Source organism: Chamaea fasciata, unplaced genomic scaffold (genome assembly GCF_029207755.1).
Source record: "Chamaea fasciata isolate MVZ Bird 193981 ecotype frontalis unplaced genomic scaffold, bChaFas1.0.hap1 SCAF_3, whole genome shotgun sequence".
Taxonomy (NCBI): Eukaryota; Metazoa; Chordata; class Aves; order Passeriformes; family Sylviidae; genus Chamaea; species Chamaea fasciata.
This window is the reverse complement of record NW_027094088.1, coordinates 56,631,618-56,639,403: the sequence shown is the minus strand read 5'-3', so window position 1 is coordinate 56,639,403 and position 7,786 is coordinate 56,631,618. Positions and strand designations below refer to the sequence as shown.

At 39.8% G+C, this 7,786-nt stretch overlaps 1 long non-coding RNA gene across 1 annotated transcript; it reads left to right on the top strand.

The window, feature by feature from the left end:
* The first annotated feature begins 6,459 nt into the window (after positions 1 to 6,459).
* Positions 6,460 to 7,459, top strand: LOC136287725 (uncharacterized). Its single transcript, XR_010720282.1, has 2 exons — positions 6,460 to 6,559; positions 7,239 to 7,459. It is a non-coding gene; the product is annotated as an uncharacterized lncRNA (long non-coding RNA).
* The last annotated feature ends 327 nt before the right edge of the window (positions 7,460 to 7,786 follow it).

The following is a 7,786-nucleotide window of genomic DNA, read 5'->3' as shown; positions in this document are numbered from 1 at the left end:
GGTGGCTGGGCACTGGAACAGGCTCCCCAGGGAAGTGGTCACAGCACCAAGCCCGACAGAGTTCAAGAAGCATTTGGGCAATGCTCTTGGACACTTGGTGTGACTCTTGGGGATGCTGCTGTGCAGGGCCAGGAGCTGGACTTGCTGATCCTTGGGGAAGCCGTCTAACTCAGGATATTCTATGATTCTGAGTTAACTCCTTATCTGATGTCTAACCTGGTCTAGTGGAAGGCTCAGTAGGAGGATTGAAACTACAGGATCTTTAAGGTTCCTTCCAATCCAAACTATTCTATGATTCTACAAGTCAAATCCCACTTACCATTACTTGTCAGCTGAGTAAGTGGAGGGGTTTGCAGAGGTGCAGATTTTGGCGGTGTCAGTGCCTCTGTCACCTAGTGGGAAAAATTATTTTCCTCTCTGACAGACCATTTTGCTGGTATTTAGCAGATATGGTGACTTCATCTGTTGTACTAGCCTGTTTCATGTTCTCAGTGGCACTGCTATGGCAGGAAATTTCTATGCAGGCCTATATTCAAATAAAAATAATAAAAAATAATTTAAAAAGAAGGCAAAAAAGGAAGTCCTTAGTCTACACACTTTCAAGGTCTAAAAACTAGTAAGGGAGATAGGCATGAGCTGAACCAAGTGAAGGCTGATAAGCTGCAGGTGCCCAGCTATCAAGAATACATATTGAAGTCATTGTTGCAAGTTTTCCTTCTGTGCAGATGCTACTGTGCCCCATCAAGCCCCTCCACAAGAAGTTTGTACCTGCTGGTACTACTATGTTTTAGTAGCTCAGAGTAATTCAGAGTTCACATCAGCAGAGGGAGGACTGAATCCCTGTCATGTTGCGGTCTTTCCTACAGAAATAAACTCTCAGCTACAGAAATAAATTACTTCTGCCTGGCCTCTCAGTCTGCAAATAGATGACACTCAGAGAAACTTTACTAAATGAATTCAGTTTCAAACAGCAGGTGCTTGCATATATAAGGCTATTTCTAGTGTGGTTTCATAACTGAAAAATAAAAGAACTAAGGCAGCTTAAAAAATACACAACAATTGTCACAATAACAAGCATTGGTATATACCACTACATCTCTTCACACCAAAGAAGATTAATGCTTGTTTTTTTAATCTATGTGTTTATTCTGGGTACTAAGATACACGTAGTAGTTTAAAAACTCAAGCCCTCACACCTACTAGATGGGAAAGATTCTATCCAAAAAGCATTTCTGGAATCAATAAATGTAAGTAAAATAAGCTTCTTTTTTTTCTTCTTTTTTTTCCCCTCCCTTAAAAATGCTTATTCAAATGGAAATACTTCAGTAGTATTACTACTTCTGATAATACTGCAGTCTCTTGTAAAGCATGTTAGTACTCCTGCTGTGACAAGCCTATTTGGAATTGCCACTGTTCTCTAATAAGTGAACTGTCTTTACTTAAAACACAAATAATAATAATTTTTGCCTTTCCATGCAGCACACTGTTGAATGAAACAAATGTTAGCATTTAAATTGTTTTACATTTTACTAGGGATACCTGGTTGGCATATGTTCGGTTTCAAGGTAAAAAATAGTTTTTCTGCTATCCAAAAGGACTTTCCCATGTTTTCACTAGTGTCCATTGCCTGTTGGCCTGGTGCCACCCATCTCCCAGAGAAGTCTGACTTCATCTTCCCTGTATCCTTCCATTAGGTAGCTGCAAGCAGCAATTGGCTTTCTCCATTTCTGTGATCCTTATTCCTTGAACCATGGGGACAAATTTGTGCGTATTCAAGGACTTCCACTGTCTGAAATTTGCCAGAAATCAGATGCAACACAGTGGGTTGCATGACAATCCAGACAATTAAAGGAATAAGTTGGAACCACGGCCAGCTGCCCATCTTCTCCCACTGCACGGCTGACTGAACTGGCGCTGGTTTCAGTCTGCCCTTGAACACAGAGCTGGAAGATATTGCAGCTGGTGTTCATTAGCAATCCAGCTGGCCATGCCATGAGGCAGGGAAGCTGTACTTCTGGAGCAGCACCACCTTACCCACTCCACCGTTTTTCTTTCAAGACAAGTGAGCCAGAACTCAAAAGATGTGGCTAGAAGGTAGGGTTTTTTTTTTTAGCCTTAACGATTCAGAGTGCAAGGTCTGAGGACTCTTATGCTGGTCTATGTGCCCATCTCTTCCATAGTTATGTGATCAGGTTCAAGATTCCCATAAGTTAGCTGAGCTGTAGTAACCACCTAAGTGCCCTCTGCTTGATGGAAATAGCAGGTTGTCAGGATTTAGCTTCTTTGCAAGTAGTTTAAAGCTAAGTTCTGTTACCTTGAATTTGACAGAAATAACTGTTCCCAGGCACAGTTACTGGGTCTGAGCTGGTCCACAGGGATGTAACAGGTTATAATTCATGAGCTGTGTGTTTAAACATTTCTCACCATACAAATTCACACTAGTACAATAAAAGTAAAGCAACTTCTGGGTGTGGGGAAGTATCAATTTGGTGCTGTGAACCCCAGCAGATGAACAAAAGCACACAAGCCCCTACCTCACGTTGTGGTTTTGCTCTGATTAAGCTGCAGCACTTCAAAGACATTTAAGCAAGTAGATGTGCAGTCAGCATCTGATTGATTTATTTCTTTAATTGCTACATAGATCTCATGGGCCCATGAAAAATCCATCTTGAGAAATAATCCAGCTTGCACTGCAAGGCAGGATCAGCTATACTTGAATGCCAGGTACTGACAAAATATGAATCCACAGCACTAATAAACTGCTCCCAGCAAAAGACTTGAAAGAAATATAAATGCAAATGCTAATTCTGTGAGTACATGCAAGTCCTAAGAAGTTTTTGTTTCCAGAAGGGCTCAGCCTTGGCATCATGTTGTGTCACTGATGAGACCTCCATGGAGATCATTAGGAAGAGGTTGGGTTACTCCATTGTTTTTTGAAGATTTCCACCCACCTGAGCTTAGTCAAAGCAGAACAGATATTGTACTAGTGACTTAAACTCTCAAGGAGTTTAGTTTTTTTTTTTTGGCTAACATTACCTATATCAGACATCTACGAGAGCCAAACCTTTGCCCATATAGATTGAACTCTCCTGTGCTTGTGTAGTGTAAATAATGAGAACACCTAATCGCATGAGAGCTGGGCAACAGTTCCATTCAAATTCAAGATGGACGAGAGTCATTGAAGCTTGAATCAGTGCAGCAGCAAGTTACCAGTTAAATATCACATTCTGTTCCAGGTTGTGTATGTGTATTAACTTAGCTACAAGATTGGAACTGAGTTGAACTAGTTCTGATAGAAGCAACAAAGGCATTCCAAGACCCAGGCAACACAGTGTAAGACATGGGAAAACAGCACTGATCAGCAAGATGGATAATGACTATGACCCCAAGGCATCAGTTACCAAGTTTTTTGAGACATAGATTTGAGAGATCAGGGGTTTGAAGGACTTTTAAGAGAACTCTTGGGATTTTTTTTATGAGGAGCTACCCTGTGCCTGAGGGTAAGGTCTTGTCTCTTACTTGAGGGTAGGATCTTGTAACTGAGATCACAAAAGACTCAGTTTGAAAGGGGGACAACCAGAGTCCAACAGTTTTGTCCTACAATGTGACAGCAATGGTGAAGTCATCCTGAGAAGCATCTCTTGCAAAAAGCAAGTTCAAAGTGTGAATACTGGGAGTCAGATAGACAAAAGCACAGCTGTGGAGACCCACAACAGTCACAGATATGCTTCAAAGAAAGGATCAGCTTTAAGAGACTGCCTTTTTTTTCAGTTGTACATGCAGTAGGAACATGGGTCTGTATATTATGCACTGGATTTTAATAAAGCTTTTGTGTCATTGTTTTTGTGGTGCAAGTGGTCCAAATGTCAGAAGGCTTTTAACATCATCAAACTATTCCTTTAGCTCACTCATAGGATAGCAATTATTCATTCAGCTTGCAGAATGCTGTCACAGCCAGTTCTCTGTGGGACTAATGCCAAGGTACCACTCTTGGATAAAGAGAAATATGTTCCCTAGCAGCTTCCTGTGAAAGATACCTCTGTGCAAGTAGCATTACCAAGTGGAAGGGTTAACAACAACCTGCTGGTTTTGCCTTCCTAGGGCAAGTAAATATGAGATGTGATATAAGTCACCCCTTTTTCAGTCTGAAGATCTTAGTTTGCTTTCAGTATTAGTGTACCAGTAAACTTTGTGGTTTATGAATGAAGAAAAAAGAAACAGAGCAAGACAAGCCACAACTACCAGGCAATGCCAAGTGTCCGCACAAAGGGGTCAAAGAGCTGAGGAGAAAAAGAGCTTTCCTACCCTAGCTATTCTGTTTGTTCCTGCTTGTGAACTGAAATGCATTAAATTTAGATCTGACAAATTTCAGGAAACTGAGTGACCCTTGAAAAATCTGTGTCACTCTTGGAAGTATGTGTTAAAAGCTACTAATGTGCGATGACTTAGCTGCTGTCAAGTGGGACAGTTGTGGCACCACTCCTCTTTGGTATAGGGCCTTTTATTCCTCAGGGTACTTTTAAAACTTAAGATAATACAGCAGCTCATTCTTTAATATTGGTCTCCATTTCATTTTTTTTGCTGGAAAAGGGAGATGAGGCACATGATGGGAGAAGAATATTTTAAATTCAGTGAAATATCAGTGTTGGTCAAAGCAAAAAGGTGGTGTAATCAATAAACAAGGTGATAGACATTATATGTATCTGTACAAATTTAAATGTTAAGCAATCACATATTTTACAGTTTTGCAAAATGGTATGAAGTAAGAGCATCCTCACCTTTAAACTAGGGTGAATTATCAATTAACTTTAGTAGTAGCTGGTCCTGCAAAGGGAAGAAAAACTTCAAAATGAATACTTGAAATATTTATAAATAAGTTATCTATTTAGAAATCAAAAGCCACTAAAAATACTGACTCATTTTGATTAACCTTCAAGAAGCATGAAAAGAATTGTGATTATTTTCTTTCACTGCTTTGGAGACCAAAGCAGCATATGCAAGTATAATCACTTGAAAGAGATTTAGGATCTGTTACATGCTTAACTGTATTTCAGACTGCCCTCAAAATGAGAAATTGTATTTCCAAACTGCCTGCTAGCCAGGATGTCAAGGCAACAACTGATCATCTTCATGTAGGATTCCAGATTGTGTTTCAGTAGGGATATGTTATGCACTGAACAGGGCATGGTGGCTCATTGCAGTAGCTCAGTGAGCTCTGAGAGACATGATGCACAAACCTTAAATACATTGAGCCTCAAATGTCTCTGTTTGCTACAATAGCATCGTAAATCAGCGGTGGTTGATGGATGGTACCTTTCAGGGGGATTTCTTGTCGTGTCTTGTCACACCAGCTCTGGCTGTGCAGGTGTGTGTGAATGTCTTTGTAGAAGAGGTGTATGTATAAAGCACAGATAAGGACCGTGGCACAGCAGAACTGTTCTTGCCTCCTGTGATACAGATTGGTGCTTCCTAACTGGCTGCAGTTTTGCCACTTTCCCAGGAAGGAAATCTTAGGCAAACACCAAACAATGCTGGTTTTGGAAGGAACAGAATTAAATATTCTAAAAAAGCACTAAGGTCAGAAGGATTCTTAAAAAGTGTGTTGGTTCTTAGCAGAAGATAGGAATGTTTTATACAGAGTAACCTCGAACTGTTGCTTCTCCCTGATACCTGGTAAAATTTGAGTGCATTCATGATGAATGAACAGCAGTGAAATAATATCTGCTTCTTGTTTATCTGTTTTCTTATCTTTTTGACCTCAATTTATTTTCTGTCCTTCATTTCACATCTGTCACCTCACAGTACATTTTTGCTTTAGGTACTTTTAGAGCTTTGAGCATGGTGTTCCTATTCTTTAGAACAAATATTAGTACCATACATAGTGTGTTGAGCTGGCAGAAACGTCAGGAAAACAGCAAGCACAGGTCAATAGCAAGGTCTCCATCATTCTGCACTAATTTTTACTGTGATTTTTTAACCTATGTGGGTATAGTACCTGAACTCAATTAGATATGTAGCAAAAAGTGGTCCTGACTCCAAAGTTTGTCTTCCTTTTAGCTGGATTTGTTGTACTATCTCTTTATAATTAGATGACAAAACACAAGTGTGAATGAGGTAATAAACAAAGGTTAGAGCAAACTCCTGTCAACTGTTGTCTATTTTAACTGCCAGGAGAAATCTGGCAGGCACCTCCTTTCCTGCAAATCAAAGCGAATAAACACTCTCTGTGAATATTACCTTCCCATTTAATTTAGTAAATTGTTGATGAACAAATTGCAAAGTTCAAGAGTGTAATTATTTGGGATTAGTAGAGAATTTCTTTAGCATGTAATTGATATTCTGTGGATCATTTGATTAGCAGCTGAAACCAGTTTGTAATTGATGCTGTAATTAGCCAGCACAGTGCTCACTCCATATGAGACTGCAGTGCTATAAATTTGGGTAGACCCAGAATACAGAGCCATACAGCTTGACTGCTGACTAACTTAGACTGGACAAATGTTTTGTAGGAGACTATACTTTCACCTGCAGGAATTGAATATAGAAGATTTGCAACCAGGTCTGAATCAAAAATTGTCTCAGAAATCACTTACCTTTAATTCTATGCTGGTGTCAGCTGTCTGTGAGTTCCCACTTTGTGGTTTTTGCATCTCACTGGTGGTTCAGGGCAGAACGGGCTAAATGTGACTGATTTCTGAAAATCTGCATGGAGAGTAGCCATGGATGGTGATGGATCATATGCATAAATGTCTGCTATCTATGGGGTGTTCCCTCACAGCATGAGAGTCCCTCTTGACTGGAGGCTGTGTATTTTCACCTGCACAATCATGCAGAAGATCTGTATTGTGGGAAGAACGTGTTTTGTTTCTGTACCTTAGATCCAGGAGAACTGAGTCCTTCTGTGAGCAGCTAAATGGGAAAATACTCTTTTCTGCATGGATTATTCAGAGTCAACTGATGTAATAGGAGACAGTGTGGCCTGCAGGCCAGTATCCCTGTCCAGAATTAAAATATCTTTTGTAAGAAAGAAGTAAATGATGTTTTAAATAGTCTTTCTCTTTTTTTTCAGTTTTTAAATGAACTGCATAATTAACCTGGCACTCCTGTTCTGCTCTCTAAGGGCTGGATACATAAATATAATTTTGTTGATTAGCTTCTCAGAGAAAGTCTATTCATATGGAAGGAGCTTTACCCTCAACTTTTGTAGATACATTATTTTTTTTTTTTTTTATCCCCAGCTTCTCCTAATTTGCAAGAAAACACATGAAGCGCTCCATCACATTTGCTACTATTGCCTTTGTGCCACTAGATGGCACGAGAAGCATTTAGGAAAAGAGGACTTTTGCCTGGAAATGAGTTGGCTCCCCCAGTCCTCTTACTCCAGTTACCTTTAACCACACTGTTGCCCAAATCACAGATCTACGAATATGCATCTGAGAGATAAGAGCTGGAGTTTTATCTTTGATCAAAAAACGACCACACCGAAAGACTGAATTTGTCGTGCACTTCAATAGCTTAAGAGTTGACTGCAAATGCAAAGGGTGAAACTCACTTCATCCAGGCTCTGACAGACTTGTATATGTGGGGTTTTTCTTTGCTGTAGAAGGGACCCAGTTTTATCTAGTTGTCTCATGTTGCCATATGCTTTGCAGTGATACAGATGCAAATTTTCCCATTAGTCATACAGCAGACTGTCAAGTTCACAGGTGTCTTCAAATAAGAATATGGTCACTAATTTTCATCCATTTCCTTTCATTGATTTAATTCCTCATGTATTTCCCTTCCT